We start from the raw sequence: 26714 nt of genomic DNA on the forward strand, positions 1-26714 counted from the left end.
AGGACAAGGAGAGCACCAGCTGGCAGCACAAGTAATGAAGCATCCATCAAGTTAATGGCTAATAGTGGGTGTACTAGAAACAGGTGGGAGGGAGTAATAGAGTGTCTGAAATGTCTTTTTTTTTTCAGAATGTGGTCTGTTTGACCACTGTTCCTGCTAGAAATTTTTTTTTCTTTTTTTTTTCTTTTTTTTTTTCTTTTCTTTTTTTTTTTTTTTCTCCATTTTTGTGGGAAGCCTGAGACTTGATCGTGTGGACTCCTGGCCAGCACTTATTCTGACTTAGATTTTGATCTCTGCTTTTTTCCCCTACTGTCTGTTTAGCTGGCTACTAATCTGAAAGATGTGCATAGAATCTATAAAACATTTGTGTTTCCCATTAGTTTTACTTTCTATTTTCAGGAGATTCCTAAGACTATAACAAAGAGATTTGAATTACACTGACCATAAACACTTCAGGCTGCTAGGGTGGATCAGAGTAACTGTAATCAACAATGGAACTTACTAAACCATTTAGTAAAGAGATCAGAAGGGTGATATTAAAATATAGGAAAACAATAATAAACGCTGTAGATGAATGAAAATTAATCTTCTGTCAGTGGATCGCAGCAATTTGCAATTGCTCATCTGGCAGCACTGGAGCACTGCTGCTCCTGAATGAAACCTCTGGAACCAAGTAATTACTATTTCACTGCAAGACTTGAGCATGGTTTGGGATCTTTTGCACTAGGTGATGTACATATAGGTGATGCTATATAAAGACAATAGCACTCCTGAAGAGTTTACAGTAGGAAAAAACCATAAAGCAGACAAAAGAAAGGAGATGATCCCTGTTTTCCAGCTGACGACTGGAAACAACAGGAGTTTCTGGTTTACATCACTTGTGAATCTGGTCCTGTTCCTCAACCTCCTTTTTCCTGATCCCTTCTGGCTCTCTATCCCTGATGACACCTGCTTTCCTGCTCTGCAGTGCTCAGCCACTCGGTTTGTGCACCATGTAGGTTACAGGACATATGTGAACGTGGAGAACCAAGCCTTGCAAGTTTGTAAAAGGACAGACATTGATCCTGAGCCTTGGGCTGAATGAGAATTTTAACTCATCAGGTAGTTGATTTAGTTAATTAAGCTGAAAGGGTACAGTGTGATGTTTAGGAGTGTGGTGTGTTTGTTTTACTGTTGCCTGCTATCAGTCATCTCACATATCCTGATTGATACTTGGAGACAAGGGTGTTCAGCACGGAGTGTCCTTACAGCTGGCATATTCCCGGTCAGACAAAAAATCAAGAAATAAAAAAAAATGTGAAGATGAAGGACCTTTCTCATATGTATCTCAAAGGAGCGGTTGGTAGATTACAGTGGTGATGCTGACTTTGCAAGCAGCTGTTAATAAGTTGTGTGTAGGCCATCATCATACATTTTTCTTCTATGTTGAATTTAACAGCTCTCCCCACCAAACTTTAACATACCTGAGTACCCAGGAAATAGTGCTGACTGAATGCAATGGAGGATCTTGCTTCTGCTGGCTTAATTTCCATGGACCTATCAGAAATACTGATTTAAAAGAAATCTCTGCCATCTTCAACAGCAGCTTCTGATTGTGATCTATGTGGTGGTGTAAAATGCATTTTGCATGGAAGATAATTATTCTTTTGCACAGGTGTATGAGAACCGTTAGGTCACAGCCTGGACCAGTGATTGAGCACCTGGTGAAGGGGCATAGCCAACCCTGGGAGCACAGGTGTGAGCAATTCACTTGTGTGAGTGGAAGGGGTGAACCCTGGGTCTACCCCTCCCTGTTTTCATTTAAGGGCTAGCAGCTACAAGGGAAGCAGCTCTACTTGGAGATTGCCTCCTTTGGAGTGTTTAGTAAGTCCTGGTCCTTGGAAAAGGGTAAGTGATTCTTTTTTTATTACCAAATTGCGACTGTTATCTTTCTTGGTTGATCTGAAGCTGTGTCTGATGCTGCCTATCTTTACAACAGGTGTGTGTAAAGCTTTGTTTTCACAACTCATTAAGTGGCAGTAGAACAAAAAGTGAAAGCGAAAAGAAGGAAAAGCTGCTGCCTTAAGAACACTGCGGCAGCATTGCCTGCCTGGGTCATTAGAAGAGCAGAAATTAATAGAATCCTGTGCAAAATGAAGCGTGCAAGTTCTTGATGACCTGAGTGATTTATTGATGCGTTAAAGGAAATAAGTAGGAGGATTACCTATCTGGTGAGGAGCTGGGAACACCAGTTCTCACTGGAGAAGGAAGAGCTACCTGTTCCTTGTTGAAGGCTTACAACTGGTGGGTTGTCGCCTCAGTATGAGGAGGTAAAGGTCTTCAGTTTTTAACTTCTTGGAGTGTGTGGTTCTGGCCTGCTCTTATCTGGCATGTGTGCAACTAAGCAAGTCTCTTTGGGGGCATGTTTTTGGGGATTACTTGCTGTGTGTACCATGCTTGTGGCGTGGCTGGACTAGAACTGGTTAAGCTTCTGCTAGAGGTGAGACTCCAGAGTGCTCTAAGGAGCACCAAGGTGCAATGCTATAGTTCAGCCCTTGGCATCTGGCACTTCAGTTTGGTTATTTTCTTCCATTCTAAATACCAAGTTGGTAACCAACAGGTTGCACACACACCACATGCTGCAATTCCTCGTTAGTGCTAGAGCGGAAGGTGTGTGTGCAGTCCTAACGGCCCTGTCTCCTTCAGGTGTGCTGCACTGCAGAGTGTAGTTCATATGCTAATCCTGTTTGATGATCCAGAAAGACCGTTTTGAGTATGTTTCATCCCCCAGTAATTTTGTTAACCTCTCCTGGCATGCACACACAAAAAAGAAAAGGGGGGGTGGGGGGGGGAGAGGTGGGAAGGGAGGTAATGAAGTGGCATTTTCAAAGAACATAAAACCTATACAGCCCCCCCCCCCCCCCCTTTTTTTTTTTTTTTTTTTTTTTTTTTTTTTTTCCCTCCTTTGGGAAGGGTTGGTAGGCGTATGAAGGACTTCTCTGCATGGCTCTGTACTTCATCTGTGACTTGGAGGAAAAAGAAAACACAACAAAAAACCAAAACCAACTTAGTGGGATACTAATTCAGTCCTTGGTTTCTTTCTTGTATCAAGTACTGCCAACTGTGCCTTAAATTTGGACCAGATGCATGATGGTTTTATGATGTGATACCGTTAGGAAGTCTGGGTTGAATATAGCAGAGGCACTGCTAATGGGGCTGCTCCTTTAGGGCAAAGGTACAGTGCTGGCTTGGGATGCTTGAGCTATTTACTCTGCCTCTGTGGGAATATGTCTTCAACAGAAATTAATGCCTGGATTTACCAGGGTGGATAAGATTACTGGAGATGGTTGGGTCTGCTAGCGTGGTGAGGGGAGCACAACGTATTGGGATGTTTAGAATCGTAGAATTACTTGTTTTGGAAGGGAACTTAAGGATCATCAAGTTCCAAACCCCCTACCACAGTCAGGGCCAACAACCTCTAGGTCTGTTATTAGACCAGGTTGCCCAGAGCCCCATCCAACCTGGTCCTGAACAACTCTAGGGATGGAGCATCTCTGGGCAGCCTGTTCCAGTACCTCACCACTCTCTCAGTAAAGAACTTCTTCCTGACACCTGATCTAAAACTTCCCTTCTTGAGCATAAAACCCTTTTAGTATCACTATCTGTCAAAGTAAAAAGTAGATTCCTCTCCTTATTATAATTCCCTGTTAAATTCTAGAAGGCTGCAATGAGGTCTCCCCAGAATTTTCTCTTCTCCATACTGAGCCCAGCTCCTTCAGCCTGTCTTCATAGGGGAGATACTCCAACCCTCTGAGCACCTTTGAGGCTCTTCTTTGGACTCTCTCTAACAACTCCACATCTTTCCTGTACTGGAGGCCCCAGACCTGAACGCAGTACTCCAGCTGGGGCCTTGTGAGGGTGGAGTAGAGGGGAACAACTGTCAAGTTCTTCTCCCCATGTATATATATTATCTCCTATATATATGTATTTTATTTGTGTGTGTGTATATATAAAATATATAATATTGGTGTCATGAGCAATCTTGCTGAGGGTGCACTCAAGCCTGTCATCAGTGTCATTGATGAAGATGTTGAAGAGCACCCAAGACAGACCCCCTGGGGACACCACTCATCACTAGCCTCAACCTGGACATAGAGCCATTCACCGCAACGCTCTGTTTCTGGCTTTCCAACCCATTCCTTATCCCCTGAGTAGTCCACCCCTCGAATCTGTATCTTTCCAATTTAGAGATAAGAATGTACTGGGGGACTGTGTCAGAGGCCTTGCACAATTCCAGGTAGGTGACATCATCACCTTCCCTTTGTCCACTTACGTCGTACTCTATCATAGAAGGCCACCAGACTGGTCATGAATAACCTTGCCCTGGTAAAGCCTTGCTGGCTGTCTTGGATCACCTGCTTATCCCTTCGTGTGCCTTAACATGTCGTCTTGGCGGATCTGTTCCATGATATTCCCAGACATGAAGGTGAAGCTCACTGGCCTGTAGTTCCTCAGCTCGAACCTTTCTTGTAAATGGGAGTGACATTTCCTTTTTTCCAATCCCTGGGGGCTTTTCCTGACAGCCATGACTTTTCACATATGATGTAGTGTGACCCAGCAACCGCATCAGCCAGCTCCTTTAGGACCCTGGGATGCGTGTCATCCAGCCCCATAGACTTGCAGACATTCAGATTCGTGATGTTGTCTTGGACTTGCTCTGCCCTTATAGTGGGGGTGATTTACCCAGTTCTCACCTAGAGGTCCAGGGATGTGAGCTTTGGTGATGTGAGGAAAAACAAGAATCCTGACGGCCAGTGAAGACAAAAGAAAAAAAAAAAAAACCTCATTTAGTACTTCAGCTTTCTCCATATCTGTCATAGTGAGGGTGTGAGTCTTCCATGTCACCCTTATTTGAGCAAAGAAAATCGGGGTTTGTTCAGGTTCGTTCTTTTTCCTTTCTTTTTTTGGTGTGTGTGTGTGTGAGCGCAGCTGGTGGCACTGAACGCATGCACTGCTAAGGCCTCTCTGTCTGAATGGACAAAAAGAGACATTGAGGTGTGAGTCTCATCTCAGATTTGCAGGGCTTCCTTGCCCAGCTGCAATAAGGATGTGGTTCAATGGGGCTTGGAAATAGCACAGATCGTAAGTCCAGTTTAGCACATGGGACCATCTTGCCATTCAAAACCAATCACAAAACAAGACCACATCATGTCCCTAAAGTCTTGTAGAGGATTAACCAGATCTCCTGTGTTTTTGTTTACTAAGCTCAGTCAAGTGATATAAAAACCTGAGATTTTTTTCCTGCCAGTGTGGATTCCGATGATTAAATAACTTTGTTGTAGGGGATTAATTTTCATTGACAGATAATAATTAATATGACATAATATGCTTATCAATCTTCAGGAAATACTTGGTAGTATTTACAGCTACTTAACCAGCAGAAATCTGCGTAATTCTCCTGGATGTGGGCTCTGTCACTCAGTATCATCTCCACCTTTTGTCCTCTCCTGGTAATCCAATCTCTGTTTTCATATTGCAGTGAGAAACCGAAGTGCTTTGTTGTTATCTGTCCTTATAGCTGCTTATTGGTTGTTATTATTATTTTGCTCATCAAAACATTGCCTAGGCATGAAGGCAGGGGCCTTGGTCTAGAAGACAAAGGTGTGTATATATGTGTAATTTTTACAAAGCAAGTATTCTTTCAGTCCATTATGTGGGTCATATGGTGGGTTTCCTCTCCCTGTGAAACTTCCCATGGAGATGAAACGCTTGCTTTTACTGTAAGGGAGCCTGGGGACAGTGAGTCAGCCTGGCTGACTCCTTATTAGCTTGTTCAAGGATCTGTGCTTCCCAGGTCCCATTTACCTCCTGAAAAGCCACAGCAGTGGCTGATGTGGAGTTTAATGGAGCAGCCAAGAAGTAGTTGTTTTAAGTGCAAACTACTGGACTTTGTATGGGACTAAGTGGCTGAATTGTTTGGCTACTGTGATGAAGATGGCAAATTCAAACATTAGCAGTTTGTACTTAGGACAAAAAGTACTCCAGTGGAACATGGAATGTATCCCTTCTTCTGGCCTTTTGATAAACTCAATCAACTTGAAAAATTCCCTGTACAAAAAAAAAAAGGCAAGGCAGTTTCTGGGTGTTAAGGGAAATACAGTCTAGTATTCTGGAATAGTTACTTAAACCCAACACTTTATGACTCAGGACTGAATTCAATCTCCAAATGTAATGCAAGAACTCTTTATAAGACACTTTATTTCTGCCTAAGATTCTTCCAGTGGAAACATCTTAAAATACTACCAGTGTTACGTTTATTCTCTACTTCTGATTTGTCCTGAGTCTGTATTAGCTGAACAGCCACAGTGCTGATGGACTCAATTCATGCACACACACGAAGCCAATACCTTGGAGTGCAAGCTTGCATTCTGCTTTTTAGTGTGTGTCTGAGATAGGAACAGGAGAAATAGTGTCTTATTTCTTCTTTATTGTTTTCACTTGCTTAGTCTTCAGATCCATCAGTGACCAGAGTGGGGAGTCTGACACCAAATTCCTTCATTTCACTTGTGTGAAACCCAGCACATAAATGGGAGATGTTTTCCTTCCATGATAATGGTGCAAATGTTTCTCTGCCTTCGTGGCTTCATCTCTTAGCTGCTCCTTGGTAGATGAATGCTGCGCGTAAGTGTGACAAGAGTGGGGGGGATAGGAATGTGTTCCATTTTATAGAGAAGGCACTGAGGTCCTGTAGGCACTGGCTTGTTTTGTAAGAAACAGTCCAGAAAATCAACTTGCAGGTGTCCAAATGCTCCTCTGGCCTCCCTCTGTCACAGAAGAGATGTGGGTTCACCTTTTTCTGTCCCTCATCTCCCTGTCACTGGAGGTGCAGTCTAGGGTTACAGCTGCAGTGGGCCTGCTCCCTACTTGTGGAGCCTTGGTGCTCTTGCTTTGTCAGTCTGAATGCCAAGGATATGCTTCACTATAAACAAAAACGGTTTGAGGCAAGTTATATTATTATGTGTGTTAGTCTATAGGGCTGGGTGACGTTCATCCCAGCGTTCTGAAGGGATTGGCTGATGTGGTTGTCAAACTGCTCTCCACCATTTTTTAAAAGTCACGGCTGTTAGGTGAAGTCCTTGGTGACTGGGAAAAGGGAAACATCACTTTGATTTTTGAGAAAGGGACAAAGGAAGACCTGGGAAACCACAGGCTAGTGAGCCTCACCCCAGTGCCCACACTCTTATCTCTAAATTGGGGCTATTTGGTGGGTGAGGAAGTGGTTGGAAGGTCGCAACCAGAGAGTTGTGGTTATCAGTCTTATGCCCAGGCAGAGGCCAGTGTGAGTGATGTCCTCCAGAGGACCATCTTGGAACGGGTGCTTTTCAACATCTTTATCATTGACATAGGCAGTGGGGTCAAGTGTGCCCTTGACAAGTTTGCTGATGGCATCAAGCTGAGTGGTGCAGTTGGCATGGCAGAAGGAAGGGATGCTAAACAGAGGGACCCTGATTAACTTGAAATGTGGGCCCACGTGAACCTAATGAGGCTCAACAAAGCATAGTGCAAGGTTTTACTTGGGTTGGGGTAATCCCAAGAAGAAAGCATTGAGAGCATTTCTATAGGGAAGGGCTTAGGGGCACTGGTAGATGAAAAACTTAACGTGAGCTAGCAGTGTGTTCTTGCAGTCTAGAAGGCCAACGGTATCCTGGGCTGCATTGAAAGTGGTAGGGGGAGGGAGGGGATTGTCCCTCTCTGCTCTTGAGGTTCCATCTGGATCCAGGTCTGGAGTCCCCAACACAGGAAAGAGGTCGAAATGTTGGAGAGGGTCCAGAGGAGCGCTGTGAAGAAGATCAGAGGGCTGGAGTACCTCTCATATGAAGACAGGCTGAGGGAGCTGGACTTGTTCAGTCTGGAGAAGAGAAGGCTCTGAGCAGACCTCATTGCAGGAGGGAGACTGGCATTTTGCACAGTCTGATAGGACAAGGGGAGGAGAATGGCTCTAAACTAAAATGGGGGATTTTGGTTAGATATTAGGAGGAAAATTATTCATCCAGAGGATGGTGAAGCACTGACAGTGCTGCCCATAGAAGCTGTGGTGCCCCATCCCTGGAGGCATTCCAGGCCAGTTTGGATGGGACCGTGGGCAGCCTGAGCTGGTGGGGGGCAGCCCTACCCATGGCTGGGGATTGGGAATGGGTGGGCTATAGGGTTTCTTCCAATCCAAACCGTTCTGTAGTTTCATGATTCTATACCAGTAGAAATGTTTTCCATTGGTATGTGTGACTAAGCTGGGAGAATGGTACCAGGAGCTATGACAGCTAAAGTTCTTAATTTTTTCATTACCTTTATTTTTAAACTTAGTAGGTCCTGTAACATGCTCCCAGCAGGGCAGTGCTGTGCAGAGCTGGTGCAGTACAAGCTGAATGCTGACCATGGCAGCCAGTGGTGTTGCAGGGATCATGCTGGAGAGCTGTGAATGGATTGGGTCAGAGTGTCAGGCTGACTTGAGGCCAAGATGAGAGTGGGAGTTGTGGGCTGGGGCCATAGAGCGTGATACAACCGTACCAGCAGGGGCTTGCATAAGGCTTTGCCTTGAAAACATTTATGCTGTAGCAGACGTATGAGGTACTGCGTGGATGCTTTCCAAAGCGTGGGATAGGAAGACGTGGAGAGGCTATATTATCATTTTCCTGACTGTTGCAGGTGCAAAGAATTTGGTAACAATATTTACTCTGGAGCCAAATTGCTCTCAGACTCCCTCTTATGTTTATTCAGTTGAAGAGAATTACCCAGCATTTCTGCTTCTCAACAATCGCAGGGTAAGAATTCCCAGACAGAGTATTTTTCTTTCTTTTATTCCCTTCTGAAACATGTGTCTAGACAAGTGATAGTCAAACCTTAAACTCTTTGGTTGCATATTTGAAGGGTACCTGACTGTTTCCTCTCTGCATCTATTGCCCTGAGCGTATTCAGCCTGCCTTGGTTCCTGGTAATTGGGCTGAGGGCCTCTGGAGAGCAACTTTTCTTGTAAGCTTTTCAACTGCTCCTGGTTTGAAGGAGTTCAGGGATCTCCAACCCACAGGGCTTCTGCACATGCTTTGCTTTTTGGATTTCTGATTCCATCTCAAACCAAGAAGTAGAAGGAAGCATCATACTGTTTTATTACTGTTTTATTGTGGTTGTGGTTTTTTTTTTAATAATTACAATAATAGTAACCTAAGAAGACTCATCTCCAAACCTTAACTTAAATGCTATTTCACAGAATCACAGATTTGTAGGGGTTGGAAGGGACCTCCAGAGATCATCGAGTCCAACCCCCCTGCCAAAGCAGGTTCCCTACAGCAGGTCACACAGGTCGGCATCCAGGCAGGTCTTGAACATCTCCAGAGAAGGAGACTCCACCACCTCCCTGGGCAGCCTGTTCCAGTGCTCCGTCACCTCACTGTAAAGAAGTTCTTGCGCATGTTTGTGCGGAACTTCCTATGCTCCAGTTTCTGGCCGTTTCCCCTTGTCCTGTCTCCACTCACCACTGAAAACAGTCCGGCCTCGCCATTCTGCCCCCCACACCTCAGATATTTATAGACCTGGATCAGGTCCCCTCTCAGTCTCCTTTTCTCAAGGCTGAACAGACCCAGTTCACTCAGCCTTTCCTCATAGGGGAGATGCTCCAGGTCCCTCACCATCTTCGTGGCCCTCCGCTGGACTCTTTCCAAGAGATCCCTGTCTTTTTTGTACTGGGGAGCCCAGAACTGAACGCAGTACTCCAAATGAGGCCTTACCAGGGCAGAGTAGAGGGGGAGGATCACCTCCTTTGACCTGCTGGCCACACTCTTTTTAATGCATCCCAGGATGCCACTGGCCCTCTTGGCCACCAGCTGCCAAGTTTATTTATTTATTCAAGTTGAAAATGTGGAGAAGTGACTTGATTTAAAAACAGTTCAAGGAAAGGAAAATTGTTTGAATCAGTCTCTTAAGCTCTTAAAGAACAGGAATTTAATGGCAGTAGCACACTGCCTGTGGTGTGTAGCACTGCGGATACAGTCCTGGGAAGGAGTCTCAAAGGATACTGTGCCATTATGGACTGTGGTCCTGGCTTATTGGGCTGTTTGCTGATCTGAAGGAATGCAGTTAGTCTAATCCATTTGATTTCAGGAGCATTTCATGTGGATGCAGAAGTCTATTACAGTGTTAATGGCAGCCCTTTCAGTACCTGTATCACTAAATATTTTCCTGTTCTAAAATAATGACAGATGTGGGGCTGTTTACTGGAAACAGTGGCAATGAAGAGCCTCTTGAATTATTTGTTAATCCATTTTATTATCTATTTGATCAAGCAGAAATGTTCTACTCTTGAGGCAGTGAAATATCCAGAGTTAATGACAGTCTGTTCCCTGCGTACTACACCCTCACTTTTAAAGCAGTTTTTGGGTTTGGCTGGGACGTTCCATACGTCACTGCAAGAAAGTGCTCCACCTCACTGGGCCTTTTCTAGCAAGGTTTAGGCAGCCTCTAGTGCTCTTCTTCTGAGATAAGAGGGTGGTAGGAGCAATCTGGTTCAAAATCCCCAGCTTTGGTGTTGCTCCAGCCTCCCAGTCATCCCACTGGCTTGCAGCTGGCACGCAGGAAAGTCTTAAGTTGGACGCTGCGGCTCCTCTCTATTTGAAAGTGGAGGTTCACTGCTTTAAATTAGGTAAGAATAGTGAAGAACAGTGGTTCCTGCAATCCAGAAGTTCATTTTGTTCTCTTTTTTCAGTTAACACTCTATTAAAAAAAATCACTGCAAAACTCGACTCTTCTTTCTGGAGTCAGTAACCAGGCAGTGTAATTCAAAGAAGAGAGCTGGGTTGGGTAGGAAGAAAACTGCAAACTTCCAGCCCTGCTGCAACCACCTCCTTACTGCTAAAAGCCCAGTGAGGGGAAGGACAATTATTCAGCTCCATGGTAACAGTGGAAGATTATAATTTCCATTCCATTCAAATTTTAAAATGAAAAATATTTATTTGGTTTGATAAATTCCTCAAGTCCTCTCCATCTCTGTTTCTATTTTAATGCAAAAATAGAAACACTCTAGTTCCTATCTTGTTTCTATGTTGGCAGGAGCAGCTGTCTTGGTTGGTAGTGTTATAATACATTTGACTGTGGTGTAGCTCTGTTTGTCTTTAGTTTACTACTTGTTTCTTTCTCCCTAAGTGCACTGAATACTGAGAACTGGTTCTGCAGCTGGTGTCAGCTGGCAAAGTCTGGCTCTTCTGGAGAAGGGGGCCCAGACCCATAGCTCATGCAGATCACCGCAGAGCTGGGTACTGTTACTAAGAAAACATTTGGTAATGAGCTATGCACTTAAAGCAGCTTGGGGAGGAAGAAGACTTGGATGTACTCTAATCACAGGGTGACTCTGAGCCACAACTATGCTATAGCCATGAAAAGGGAAATGCAGTCTTAGGGGACAAATCGGACAGGGACAGTGCACCAGGCATAGATGAGAGTTCAGCTTCAATGTTGTGCACTTTTTTGCTCACTAAGAAACAAAATAAATGAGCTGATGTAGGAGCAATAGCAGAAACAGGTGGACAAGGACAGCAGGGCTTGCCAACAGAGGGGACATTGGGAGGGGTTAGCTGAGAAAGGCAGTGAACACAATTTCTGCCTATGAATATGTCATAGCTGAAAATTAAGGAAGAAGAGTTGAGAAGAGCTCTCTAGGCAAAGGGATGCGCTGGTACAAAAATGGTAATACAAACTGCTGTGGATGGACATATTCTGGAATAAGAAAAAGATTTGCTAAGTATTGGTGATTATAAGCACAGTCAATTTCCTTACTTAAGGTGGAGCTTGCTAGAGGAGCTCAAAGGGCAGTGTGAGGGAAATAGGTCAAAACTTAAAGATGTAGCAGTGTTTGGTGCCAAAACCTGTGACTTGTGCCAAGAAGCTGCAATGTTGTATTGTGACTCTTCAGAGTAATATGCCAAATTCTCATTATCTCTTTTATTTGAAGCCTCTGTTTGGGCCATCAGAGAAGCAGTGTTGCCATCAGCAAGCCAGCTAGGCTGACAGGTGAGTAGGTCTGATCATCAAGCAAAACTAATGATTGGTCATGTCTGCAGCAGTTTTGTGTGGTCTTCATAGAATGACAGCTGTGTTTTAATGTAGGGAGAAAGTAAACTAATAGTGGTGGTGTTGTTTTAGAAGAATAAGACCATACGAAACTTCTAGGTGTTTACGAAACCTGAGGATGCCTTACTGCTGTGAATCTTTACTCACACAAGCAGCAATGGTCGAAGAGGAATCATACCCATGGAGTCTCAGCAGACAGCCATAGGTTGGGAGAAGGATATTAGAAATTTTTTTTATCACGGAAAAAAGAAACCAGAGATTGTATATATTAAAAAAAAAAAAAGTTTGTTTCTGCCTAAGAAATGAATGCTTGGATCAAAGTAATCAAGGTAAACACAAAGAAATAGCAACTCATCCCCTCTGATTTATTCAAAATAATTCTATGTATGTTTGTGTACATTCTATTCTGATGTCCACGTTAGTACAGGATGGCTCAGAAAGGGTATTCCTTAGAGAGGTGAAGGCGTGAAGGACATCTAAGTGCCTGGTGCTGTAAAGTTCTTTCTCGTGTGTAAACATAAGCTGTGCACTCCCCAAAATGTGCTCCTGCTGGGCCCAATTTCACACTGACTGTGCTTGATGGAGCAAGTGAGTGGGGACTAAAAGTGGGCTGAAAGAGGAGGGAGGGAAAGACAGAAAAGTGCCCAGTGTAGCTACGGGGAGGTAGCCATGCAACTGCTAGGCCTCAAAGCTGTCCCTCTGGATTAGCAGATGGGTCACCCAGGCACTGCTTTAGCAAGGAGCAGGCAGATGTCCCATGCAAGGATAAGCAGCTGGCTGGCAGCACTGATCCCTGAGTAGCCGTCTTTGGAGTATACTGCTCCACACACAGCTGGTCAGCAGGGAGTAATGGGGTGGTGTCAAGAATGAAGAACTTCAGTCAGTAATCCTTAGCAAGGAGTGAGCATTTAAACAAAAGAGCCATTGTGGAACCTACAGACAAATGCTGGTTGTAAAATGGACAGCACCTTACTCAAGAATGCAATGGCTGCTTCCAGACTTCTGAATTTCCACCAAGTTTTAGAGACTAAGTGCTAAAGAAGATAAAGAAGGTAGATGTCGATCAGTGGGAGGATTTCATCTGTCCCAGGAGTTTCCAGAGGATGTAGTCCTTAGCCCATCTTCAGTACACCATGCTTGGCTTCCTTCCCTCCTCAGATCATTGTCCTGAACTGATAAAGGGAATACATAGCAGCAGATAAAAAATGTACTGGCCTCTCTGAGAGTCCTTTGCACATCCACTATTTCTCATCCCAGTAGCACATATGATCAACCTTTCTGTGCAACTGTACACAAAAATAATGTCTCTCTACACAGCAGTACATTGGTGTTACACAAAATAAAGTGTTCCAGCAGTTTCTACTGCAGTATAAGAATGCTGCTAGAGTTGACAGAAGCCACCTCTTCCCCCCATGCTTTCCCTAAAATTAGTTATGTCTTTGCTTTCTGGCATGACAGCAGTATCAGTGTGCTCCCCCCTCCCACCATGCTTTGCTGTGTTACAGGCAATGGCACTGCTCAGAACAAAACACTGCAGCTGTGAACTTTGCTTCATGTTAAACATGACTCACTTCTGGTTGCTACACAGGAAAACGTTACCTGAGCAATCTGAAATCACATAATCACCATCCATATTATTTGTATGGACATAAAATAGCAGAGCAAAAAAGAAAAACACCCAAGAAATCTGTGGTGTAACTTCAAATACGTGTATGAGGATTTCCATGCTTCCCACTATTCTGTGTAGGTGTTTCATGATTCCCATTAATTATTTAACCATATGTTTCTCTCCTTTTTTTTTTTTTTTAATTTAAATAAATGTTTCAACACATTTCTTTGTGGCATGCTAGCTTGGCTAAAATAATGCATGGTGGGATCCTGCTCCCATTTAATTTAATGCCACCATTCCTACTGATTCAGGATTAGGCTTCTGGTAACGCAGCCCTTGCTACATGCAGAAAGAGCCAGCCCTGTAAATACAGTCTATCTAGGCTGTAGACATATTGAACTTAATTATAAAGAAATAATATTTTTCCATTACCTGAACAGATGCAGCTAGGTAAGAAAAGCTCTAAAATACAGGAGAGGGAATAAAAAAAAAAAATAAAAAATTTGCAGTTGCAATGAAGGTCAGTATAGCACAATCATGGAGTTTCAAAATATATTCATGCTACAGTTCTTCTTTGGAAAGTTTTGGACCAAACATGTTGCTCTGAAGATCACCATTAGCTCTGCTTCCAGTTGTGTTCTCTGTAAGAAAGTGCCAGACTCCCATAGCTGTGATACAATTATCCAGGACTTCCAGGAGCAAAATGGTGTGCAGAATAGCCCTGGAGGGGTGACAGCCAGCAGCATGGTACCTCCATGTGACAGGTCTGGCTGCACAGCTGCACCAGGGGAGGGCTGTGTCACAGGGCAGATGCACAGCTCGCAAGGATGAGGCACAAGTTTGGCCCTTCCTGCTAAGCCACTCACCTGACTGACAGGGGAGTGAGAATGATCCAGGACAACAGAAAAGCAGCAGTATTTTGTGAAATGAGGAAGTGGCTTGCTAACGTTAACTGGTTTCACACTGCTGTGAGAGTTGATTCTCCAGGAGAAATGCATCTATAATGGGGTTGGGTAAAGAGAAAAATCTGTCTTCAATTCATCTGTTCAAGTAGAGCAGGCTGAGTTCAGCTTCTCACAGATACAAACATGCCAGCTATTTTAGGTAAGTATGACCACCTCTGTAAGGAAAAAGGAAAACAAGTTCAGATACAGGAAGGACTTAATTCCCTACATTTCATTTACATTTCAGTAGTAGAAGTCTTTCATTCCTACATCCAAAATCGCCCACTAAGCACTGCATTCAACTTGTACTCAGTTCATACTGAGCAACAGACAACCTGCATTAGCTTCACTTTTGTTTGTAAATTAATTTGTTGGACTAAGTCTATGGTGTTATTTTTTTTAATCAGTGATAGAGAGGACGTTATTTCTTTGTGGTTAAAAAAAAAAAAAAGTCTTGCCCATGATACATGTGCATGACATGCAGGGATAAATTCTCCAGAATATGTATATAAATAATAACTTTGAATAATAACAGAATAATAACTTTGCCCTAAGCTGCTCAGTTCATTGGCTGTATCCAGGGAGAGCCCACTTCGGCCAGTGATGAAAACTATCTGCATCAAGACACCATGATAACGCATGAGAAAAGAAAGTCCTTGAAAGATGTCCTTTTGGACAGTGGGTATAAAACTATGTTCATCATTGTGGAAAGCTGTTGCTGGGTCCCCCTCAGTGCTTTGCACTAAGACATCAGCCTCATGTCTGTCTCCAAAAGAAGGGTTTTTGTGCTTACTTAGAATTGAGATGGTTGAAATACCAATTTGTTAGTGTTCAGACATATTCATAAATAGGCCAGTATGAAGGATGAATAGTGAGATGAGAAATTTTGCAGATGATGCAAATTATTTAGCATTGTAAAACTAAATCAGGCCACAAAGCACGGCTGTAAGAGTTCATGATACGGAGCAACAGGGCAATAAAATGAGTGATGCAGTGCACTGTCAACAAAAGCGGAGCACATGCAGAAACTCTAACTACACTTCAACATCAATGAGCCCTAAATATTGCATCTAGTAAAGAAATTATAGGGTCTTCTATGAACACTAGTTAAAGCCCATCAGAAGAGACAACTAAAATGTTAAAAATTACCTGGAAATGCAGCAGGAGCAAAATAAGAATCCACCATGACAGGAATCATTGATGAAACCGTGTCATGATAATAGCGAGTTTCTTGGCCTCCAGAAGAGTTGAGCTGAAAAGCACTCAGGATGAGGAGAGGTGGGAAACAGCTTCCATAAATATGAGAAATGAAGGAGATGAGTTTGCAGGGTGGAAAGGGATGATAAAAGCAGGAGATACAGTCACCATCTGTTTGATCATGAATGACACACAGGAAAAGAAATATAGAAATTGTTTTCTGTGGCTTCTCCTAAGAACTAGAGGGGACCCAACAAAACATTCACATCAGAAGATTTAAACCAACACAAGGAAGTATTTTTTCCATGCAAAACATAACTAAGTTGTGGAACCCATTGCCACAGGATGTTGCGGAGACCAGAAGTTATAAATGGCTCGAGAAAAGGATCAAAAAAATTCAAGCAGGATAGATCCATGGGTGGCTATTAAAACACACTGGTCTGGAGGCAGCCTCTGCTCTGGGAAGTCCATAAACCACAGATTGCCTGGAGCAAGAAGGGTACCAGGCAAGGATCATGCCATGCCTCCTCTTTGAATTTCCTCCTTCCACATCTCTTTCTGGCTATGGCAAGGAATAGAGCACTGCTTCACACAATTGTTAGGTGTGACACCAGTCAGGTCCTACCTCCTCTGGTTCTGTTTGGGGCATGGTCTCCACTTACGTCCCCTAGATTTCAAAGAAAAAAAGAGGGGGAGAAGAAAAAACAAAAAAAGGGGAAGAAACAACCCCAGCCCTCCACATACTGCTACTAGGCAGTCTGGTAGTTGTTTTATTTTCTCTAGAATGGACCTTGTGTTGCAAGTGGCAGGAAGCCATGAACCACAAAAATAAAATAATTCTAACCCTAGTGCTAAGTAAGGAAAACAAAGATGGCTCAGCAATTAGCAGCATTATATATGTTGGTACTAAGTAACAACAGATGTCAGGACTTGAGCCCTTTTGCATTCCTTGCAATCCTTTGGAAACCAAAGCCTTTTGACATTGCTATACATTATTACAGTTATTTTGGGTCTCAGAGAGCAGCAAAAGCTCTTTGAATGTTGAAATACGTATGTTACTAGGACTGGCTGGGTCTTACCTGTGTCTATCTCACCATCCTGCATACTTCTGCTGACTTAACAGGCTAGTGTGTGCTGTAAAAGCCTGCTCTGTAAAGACATGCGCTGGCCATGAGTCATTAGCAAGCATGCGAAGCTAATTGGCAAAATACTCATAAAAGATTTTGAAGGTGGGTTAATTACAATTCATTACACTGTAAACTGTCCCCAGGCTATTGTTAAAAAATGCAGGAGTTTCAAGGTCCAGTATTTTATGATTCATTTTGCCATGCAGTGAAAAACAGACTCTATATCAAACTACATTCATTATAGTTAAGACCACAAAATCTTTATTGGTTTTCCCAATATTCCCTCCTTGTTATATGAATTCATATGGACTGCACATTTCTAACAATTGGCAAGAAAGCATGAAATAAGATTTATGATATTTTTTTACCTTATACTCAGTGCAGCCTTAAAAACTGCCCGTTCCAATTGCTTCACCTCCTCCCACCTTGATTCACTTGGGCTGATAGGATAAGAGCTGGAAAATAAACAGAAGTGAATGAGAACAACTTCCCCACACTGAAGGTTTGGTTGTGTGATGAACCAGGTTGCTGCATGTCTGCACAGGAAATTCAGCTCTGCAAGAATACTGATAACAAGATTGTAATAAATAAGAATCACCCCTTGTAGCACTTAAGTAACAGTTTCAAATACAGTTGACACATTTATACCAGATACTTCTATAACCAGATGGATATAGAAGGATGAGACGGCTTTCATAGCTGAGCACAGAACATACCAGAGACCTGGGTTTCATTCTTGTCTCTACTTAGACAAAACTTGCTGACTTATCCATCAGCTACATGAACCATACAACCCCAAGTGCTTTGCAGGATGAGGACCTTGGTACACTTAAAGCCAAGTTCTCAAGCTTATAACAGAACTAACTGTGCCTTTGACTGTCTTCGCTTATGCCTGGGATGTCAGACACTGGTATTTTTCTCATGAAAGGTCTGTGAGAAGGAGGCATTGCTATTGAGTAGCTTGGCATAATTCTCAATAACATTGTGTCAAGGAAAAGTTAACAAGAGACTCAGCTGCAACCTTTGAGGGAGCGAAGCCAAGTGCTGTGCATCAGTGCCACCTTTGTGCCCTTCTCCATGGGTGCTCCTTAGCTCCTGGTGCTGGCTGGCACTTGGGCTCTTCTTTCAGCATTAAATGGTGCCATTCAGCTGGACTTTGCATTATCCCAATATGCTGAGCTAGATTCAGTTTTGCACAGACACCACACTCTCTCCTGCGTTGGCCCTGCCTGCATCTGACTGCAGTGTGTCTTATTCAGTGCATTCTCTTTGTGATGCTGTAAAGCTATAATGTGAAGGAAAATACAGCAATAACAGCAAAGTGGCACAATCTTAGGCTGAAGCCAGTAAGAGTAAGCCCAAAAGCAGCATCCACAGACACAGAAACAAAGGAAGAAAAACTGCTTACCTTTAAAGGACATCCAGTAGACAGGGATCTCCAGCAAGACCCCCATACCCTTACCCTCCACTGCCAACCCTTAAATGTGGTCTGGGAAGGGGTGGATCCAGCTCCACTCCTTCCAGTCACTCAGGAACATTGCTTGCACCTGAGCTCCTCTGGATTGGCCCTGCCTTCCTACCAGGTGCTCAATCATTGGTTCAGACCATGAGTTAACATTTTCCCTGCACTCCACTGCATCATGGTGTGAAGCGATGATTGAGCAGATTGAAGGTAAGGAATGCTTTGTACAGTTTGCCCATCACAATGTAAACGGACAAGATATAAGCCAATTAATGACTGGTTCTTGGTTGAGATTCACGTCCCTTTTTGGGGCAGTTCTTGATGGTTCTCCTGGGGGCACATAGTTGCTTGGACCAGGGAAGGTTCAGCTTGCATTCCATCAGTGTCATATAGTCCACAAGGTGTCATGCTGATCTTACAGTGACACTGGAGCATCTTGATATCGTGTTTCCCCTTGTGGTGGTCCTGCGGACTCAGAAAGACTCAGAGGGAGTAGCATAGATGTTTTAGAGATACCAGAAAGGGTAGGTCAGCCCTTCACAACAAGATATAGGCTATGTTCTTATCCTAGGTCAACACTTTGGTTTGCACTGGGGTATATCCAACCGCCTATACCACACTCTTTGGCCCAACATCTGAAGCTGCATAACTATATCAGGTATCAAAGGGGGAGGGGGAGCCAGATTTGCCATAGGGACTCAATTAAGGTTCCCTTCACAATGAAAAGGAGAGTGTTGACCACAGTATCTGCAGGCCATGTACTAGAGAGACTACCAAGCTGCCAGCTTCCAGTGATCTCCCCCAAGGTACAAGTACATCATTTTTTGTACTACTTGCATCTTCAAAGGTGCACCCTATTTTACAGGAACCAGGTTCTAGATTTTCAGGGTCAGGGAGCAAAAGATTATTTTCACTGCAATTTGGGGTCTTACCTGATTATCAGTGCCCAACATATGGATAAGAGCCATATTGCCTGTAGCATCTTCAGGGCACTGGGTCTGCCATCCCTAGGCCTTTCATTCAGGTCCCCTAAGTACAGCAGTAACAGCAAAGTAGCACTATCCTAGGCTGCAGCAAACGAGAACAAGCCCAGATGCAGCAGCCACAGGCACAAAGGAGAAAAGACTGCTTACCTTTGAAGGACATCCAGTAGACAGGGATCTCTAGCAAGACTCCCATACCCTTACCCTCCACTGCCAACCCTTAAATGAGGTCTGGGAAGGGGTGGATCCAGCTCCACTCCTTCCAGTCACTCAGGAACATTGCATGCACCTGAGCTCCTCTGGATTGGCCCTGCCTTCCTACCAGGTGCTCAATCACTGGTTCAGGTAACATTTCTGCTACTCTCTCTAAGACAATCACTGTTGGTGGTATTTCCAGCTCAGCTGAGCTAATTTGGAGTTTATATAGGTTCCAATAGGCTCTAAACATATCATTATTACTAATGCATAGTGTTGAGTTGACACGGTCTGCTCTATGTATGAATTCAACTCAGAGACCAGACTCACGTGGTTCTGGGATGCTGCAGAGCATCCACCTGTGGAATTCAGAGCTGGATTAAAGCCAGCTTTAAGCACAAGTAGTAAATGATGAAAGTAACTAAGGTCTACTTCTCTCCCCTAGAAAATCTGTTGATGATATGAATGGATTTTGCTTCAATTTGCTTCAGTTAATATGCTATTTCTGTAGTGTTTTGAGGTGATGTGTGAGTGGAATACTGAAGAAAATTCTTACTCAAAATAATTCAGCTGCTGTTCTTAGCTTTTTTCCTACTGAAAACTCTAAACCTTTCAAAGAAACGGAACATTTCTGGATGCAAAACATTTTAATCCATTGAAGAACGCCTTCTCCTTCACCAAAATGCATCTATGGAAAAAAACCTTCACCAAGCCTACCAGCTAGATATTAAGCAAGTAGGAGTATCAGTCAATTCTAGTAAAACTCAGCAATAGATTTACTGTAAAGAGCGTTGTTTTTGTTTGCATGAATTTAGTGTAAATTGATAAATATCTTGGGTTGGCTCTTTTGTCTCAAGCTTTTTCAGAGAAACTGGATTTTTCTTTATGTGATAGCATTAAAACTTCTATATGTGCTGGGACCAAGACACTGTTTAGCTCAGTTTCTAATAGAGTACTCAAGAAAGAGCAAAATTTAACCTGACCATTCATGATACTTGTACTGGCTGGCACACCAGCCTCCACAGCTACTCTGTAACCTTCTACACTGACCCTCCTCTACTGCAGGGACCAGAAGCTAACAGCAGGAATGAAGCCTGGGAGGTGGACTGTGCAATATGATACACAATGGGAGCTTTTTCCCACCAGGCAATCCACTGTGTAGGATGTGCCTTTTGCTTTCCCTCCTGAAATGCTCGCCCTACTGCACTGGCAGAGACCCTCAGCCATTGCACCAGGCACGGAGCAAAACCCAGGAGGAGTTTACAGCCCAATGGCCAAAGCTCAGCAGGGTTTTCACAGCTGGTGGGCATTTGGAGTGAAGGGTTTGGATATCAGATTTCAATGACAGTGATATTTATGGACGCTCTGACTAATCTCTGTGCCTGGGACATAACAACTATATCCAAAAACATTGGCAAATACTTCTTTTGTTTTGTTTTGTTAAGAACTGTAACTACTCCCATCTCACCTGGAACTAGTACATGAGCAAAGTTCATCATGACATTTCAGCAACGTCAGTGCTGTTATTGGACAGCCCTACCAGTGAGCAAAATGGAAGCAAAGGAGGAAAAAATGAGTGATCAAAATTTTCCAAACTCTCACAAATACTTGTTTCGAGCGGTGGAGAGATTTTGCAAGTGGCAGGTGTCAGTAGTAAATACTGAATTCTCCACTTTCCCTTTGGTGTCATTATAAATAGGGTTATTTGTTTTTAAAATAGGCATTTTTCATCACTTCTTCTTAGGGTCATGCCTCTGTAAGGCTCACAGATGCTAAATTTGGACAATACCTTTTAACCATAACATGTGAAGCTCCAAAATTTCAGAGGCTCCATTAAAATCATGCAGAAAGTGGGATTTTTGCCATTGGTTTGATTGGCTCCAAGATTACATCCTTGCTGTTCTTTGGAAGTCATCTTCGATTTGGAAATAATCTTCAAAAATGTTGTGATACATTGCTCTCCAAGGAGATTCCTGCTACTTCATCGTTTTGACAAGGCTGTAAATAACAAAAAAGCTATACTCATCAAGTGCTCCTCCAGTCTCCGCTGAAATCAGAATAGTCAGAAATGGGCAACAGCAAAATGTTAATTAAATTCCTTCAAATCTCAAAAGAAATGTTGAGTAGAGCTTCTCCGAGACTGCAGAAAACTGCCTGTGGAAAACTGTCAACATTTCTCTTTAACATATTGTGTCAAATTTTGGTGTCTATGAATCAGTTGGTGAAGTGGTAGGAAAAAAACAGAAAAACACATTTTTATGGATGCTGGTATATATATCTGGGATGTAAATATAAAATACATGCATCTTGCTATCTAAAATATATACACTACCTATATACAAAGCTTTTCATTTCCCAAGTCTGTATATAGAATTATTTATATATATTTATATACAAGAACACAAAAACTTTCAGCCAGCACCAGTTTTGCACCAGCCACTTTGAAGGCAGATTTGTTTGTTCGTTTAAGAAAACCTGTTCTGATGAATGACCTCACCTAGCTATGGACTGGATGCCCTGTAAGAAATTCTGGATGGGTAGTATAATGAAATATCATTGTGTAGGGGTTTTCAGATTTGTTATGATCCACTGGAGTACAGTCTTCCAGCAGATGCTGAGTCCCATTGCCACTGACCATGTGCTAGAAAACAGGGAAAAGATGTGCAAGCATTTGGAGGGGAGCTTGGCCCCACTGCTGTCTGGAAAAAAAAATCCCATTGACTCTGACAAACCAGGAATTCACCCACAGTCCTTGGAAGATTTTTACAGAAGTACAATAACGTGCCGTGTAAATCCTATAATCAAAGCTTTCCCTATTGATTTTATTTACTTTTACATTGTGTATGATATGAAAATTGAGCTCTTTAAATTCCTGTGCTTATCTCAGGCCCCATGGAAGGACTATTTCATCTGCTTTTATTAAAGCTCATGGGTGCTCCTACGTCAAGGTTGGTGAAAGTACCTTGCTGAAAGCTTCTCATGCGGATTTTTTCCTACAGTAATTCAAAGGGATAAGACATCTTACAACTGGCTTTTGTAACCTTGCAAAAAAAAAGTCTGGCTCAAAAGCTGCTTTTTCTCTAGCAGAGAGCTGAGCTGCTAAGAGATCTGTAGCATTCCCCCTCAATGAGCCAAATCCTGCAGCTCAAAGCAGGGAAAAGAGTCGTAAATCCTTGCAGACAAGAGGCACCACTAACTGAGAGCCGAGCCATTGCTTCTGGAGTCAAGCAACTCACTGGAAAAGTTGGCATTATCACCAGCTGTCCTGAAGGCAACATGGAGCCCTACAATGAATTCAGATTCAGGTCCCTTGTATGACCTTGGACAAGGTGTGTGCAATCCTTTCCTTTGCTTCCCCATCTAGAAGATGGTGCTAGTAACACATGATTTGCTCATCATGTTTATTTAAGTTATAAACACCTCCAGGCAGAGGCAATCCCTTTCAACGTGTCTATACAGTGTCTAATAGAAGGTCCTTGTCTCAGCTCAAAATCTAGATACTACATGGAAGCAAGGAATAGTACCTGGCAGAGTGCAGATTTCAAACTAGAAATCTAACATCACTTAGTTCTCATTCTTTCCTGCTTTTGGCACATGGCTCTTTTCAGGATGACAAATCCCGAGGTCCCTCTGTTGCTGACTCCCATTAAAGTTTACATTACACTCACTGGCAGTCCTAGAAGTGTCCAAGGATTTCCCCTTTAGATTTTTAAAAGGCTATACAGTAAAAAAGATAGAGTGGACTATAGCTGGTCCTGGAGTTGCAGCTGTAACCAGAAGCTTTATGATGAAATTCAGGTAGAAGAACGGGAGGAGGAAAAAAAATGAAAGGAAACGAGGGAATGCCATCAAAGTCTTTGAAAGACAAATTCATTTTACCTTTGTCAATGACTGTGGTTTTCAAGGATAAAGATCAAAGCAATGACCGTGGGCAGAGCTATGACAAATGCCGAGATCAGTCTGTTAAACCCTAGCATTAGCGTTACAGTTAGACTGGTGTCTAGACTAGCAGTGGGTACTCATGCCAGGTTTGGCAAGCACAGCAGTGCAGTGCTTGCATCAGAGCTGTAACAAGAAAAATGAGGCATCCAAATTGCAGAGGGGAGGGAGCGATTGGACTCTAGCAGAGTGGAACTTGAAGAAAGGAAGTATGGAAAAAAGAACAACAAAAATAACAACAGCAAAACAAAACAAAATAAAGCAATCCACAGCCATATTATTGCCTGAGCCCAGGGAAAGACAGCTGAGAAGATGTATCCCCCACGCTGGTTTATGCTTTGTGATTAATGTACACAAAAAGCTTAGATAACTGGGGGAAAGTAATGCCAAATTCTTATCAATACAGATGAGCTGGCTTCATATTCCTCCATCTCTTTCATGTGGAAATGAGACTGCATTTGATGAGGCCAAGCCCACATTTGAAATAGCTCAGCTGGGATGTGTGTGTGGTGAGGGTTCAGGTGCCTGCATGGAAAATTGATATGGCTGGATGGTCTCAGATTCTCTGGTCTTCCTCTTCTTTGTAAAGAAGGCAGAGAGCTCTTGTCTGTGGGATGAAGACATGCTGAGGTCTGAGTGATGGACTGGACAAGGAAACGTGTTGCTGACCGATGAGGGGCCAGGGCCCCTCATAAGGTGCTTCTATGTTCCTCCAGACAATTCTTGCATGGACCTTTCATGGGCCCTTAAATATAACTCACTGCCATGTCCCAGGTTAGCATGCTGGGGCCAAGCTCGCTCTCACACCACTCAGTGTGGGGCTGCAGGCTCAGCCAGAGGAGAGGAGCAATGCATTGCTCTGCCTGCAGCCCATGCCTGGCCGTGCCTGGGGATTTCCTGGCCCGAGAGTGCCACACAGGGTTGGTAGAGGGATAAACACCAGAAAAATCCACTTGCTGCTGCCTTGGAGCTTCCACCTGCATGGCAAAGCTTGCACGCAGCTCCCATCACTGGAGGATCTGAAAACTCTGCAGATACTTCCAAACATCTACTTATCATCATAGTTACATTGGCTTCCACCAGTCATAGAGTTCAAAAGAAACTGCAGACTAACGTGGGCAAATGCAATCTTCAGTGGGTGGAGACAGACAGGAGGGAATATTTTCTGAAACCCAGCTGGTTTCAGCTGAGCTCATACAGGGTCTTACACCTTCTGTCCATCCGTTGTCTGAAGCACAGTGTAGTACTTGCTAGAAACAATTAGCTAAGACTTAGACTGGTCTTAGCTAATTGTGCTATTCTCAGCTCTGCTACTGACTCACCTGAACGCCTCAGGCGAGTTGCTTGCATATTTGTGCCTTAGTTTACCCACTGGTAGTACCAGAGATAGTAACAGTCTCACGGAGCAGTGCAAGGATTCATTAACTAATATTGGGAAAGCAGTTTGTGTCTTGACGCCTTTGTGCCTTTGTTTACCCATCAGTAATGTCAGAGATAAAACTCTCATGGAGAGGTACAAGGATTAATTAATTATTTGAAAAGTAGTTTGAGATCCCTGGATTAAAGATCCTAAGTGAGTAAAACATATCATTAAAAACATCTCCCAGTCCTCTGTGAAGTTAAAATAAAGCTGGAACTTCTTAGTCATTCAAATAATTAAACCATAAATATTGTTTATTTTAATCTGCCTTTAACAGAATCTAATCTAATCTAGGCAGTGATACCAGCCAAAGAATGGAAAATGTTTCAAATTCAGACCTATCAATTTGAAGAGCTTGATTCTTAATTGCTTTTTGATTTCTATCGATGGAAAGTGAGAGCAATTGTACTTACAAATGCCTGCGAAAGCAAAGGGCAGCTAGGAGGACGCCCGCAGTATTTCTTTAGGGTTTCAGCCTTACATATGCACATGGGTACAGCAGCTGTCTACAATGCTTACAGTTCCTAATGCTATCCAAGCAGAGGACAAATGTTAAATCCTCTCAGTCACTTCCATGGGGAACTGTTGTATCCAGGGGGATAAAATGTATGCAATTGGCTCTGTTTTAGTCTCTTTCTCCCTCTCTTGTTTTTGCACATCTTTTCCTTTTACAAACTACATATGGAAAGAAGTTGTTTGCAGAATCGAGGTCATGATTTTTAATTGAACAAACCTTCTTTTAAGTGTAGCTACTGCTGGGAACTTGCTAGCACAGCAACCTGCTGTACTGAGCACCCAAACCTCCATACCGCATGAGTTTTCCTTTGGCTCAGAGAGACTCGTCTCAGCCTTTTTATGGCTTTCCACTTCTCTCTGCTTGCAGAAAATTTTGCAGCAATCTCTGCTGTGTGGGAATATAGGGAGGAAGAAAGGATGTTATTGCTTTCCTGAACTACAGCGCTTTCGTTAGTTAAATATCTTGCTGTCTTTCTCACGGTAGTTCACCTTCTACTGAATTTTCATCAGTCTGAAAGAGGCCTTTAGGGCCATTTGAAAGTAACCACCAGATAAAAGCGATTGTCATCCTCCCTATGCAGCAGGCAAGGAAGCAGACACAGGTAGACTGGTCACACAGGAAGGTGAGGAGGGACCCGATGACTCAGAGCTTTTGACTCGCAGCTGTCAGCTTTAGACGCCATTTCAGCCAACTATAAAAGCACATGGTTATCTCTGACCTCATGAATAATCCCACTGATTTAAGCCATAAACTTAAGCATTAGGGCCTTAACCACCTCACTGTGCTTGCCAAGAGTTGAGTGCAGGTCTGGATAGGCCCAAGTAATTGACATAGAGGAACAGTAACAAATGGTAGATTCTCTGGTGCAGGTTTCCTGGTAGCTTTTCTGTCAAAGAAGGCCACTATGGATATGGATGTGAATATGAATAAACAAGTGGTCTGGTCACTAAGATGAGGGCCCTTAGGGGATTGAAGTAGGTCCTGCAGAGATCGCCCTGCCTTAAGGGAAGCTGCTTAGATGAATGCTGTGCTGTTGACTTTGGTGGCGTTTCCCCAGTGAGAGATGCCCTAATCATAGAATCATAGCATCACAGAATATCCTGAGTTGGAAGGGACCCAACTCCCAGCTCCTCCCACACTCGTTGTCTGAGAGTAGTGTCCAGATGCTCCCTGAGTTCTGGCACTGGGTCTGTGCCCACTGCCCTGGGCAGCCTGTTCTGTGCCCACC

General features: G+C 43.3%; 1 protein-coding gene across 1 annotated transcript in view; it reads right to left on the reverse strand.

The window, feature by feature from the left end:
- Nucleotides 1-13286: 13286 nt before the first annotated feature.
- HAO1 (hydroxyacid oxidase 1) overlaps nucleotides 13287-26714 on the reverse strand; it is a 390969-nt gene continuing 377541 nt past the window's right edge. The window contains exons 19-23 of the mRNA XM_048938310.1: nucleotides 21400-21608; nucleotides 17339-17425; nucleotides 16469-16510; nucleotides 15796-16014; nucleotides 13287-14822 (exon numbers count right to left, since the gene is read on the reverse strand). The gene's annotated coding sequence lies outside the window, so the exon portion shown is untranslated. The remainder of the gene's footprint in view (nucleotides 14823-15795; nucleotides 16015-16468; nucleotides 16511-17338; nucleotides 17426-21399; nucleotides 21609-26714) is intronic.

Source organism: Lagopus muta, chromosome 2 (genome assembly GCF_023343835.1).
Source record: "Lagopus muta isolate bLagMut1 chromosome 2, bLagMut1 primary, whole genome shotgun sequence".
NCBI lineage: Eukaryota > Metazoa > Chordata > Aves > Galliformes > Phasianidae > Lagopus > Lagopus muta.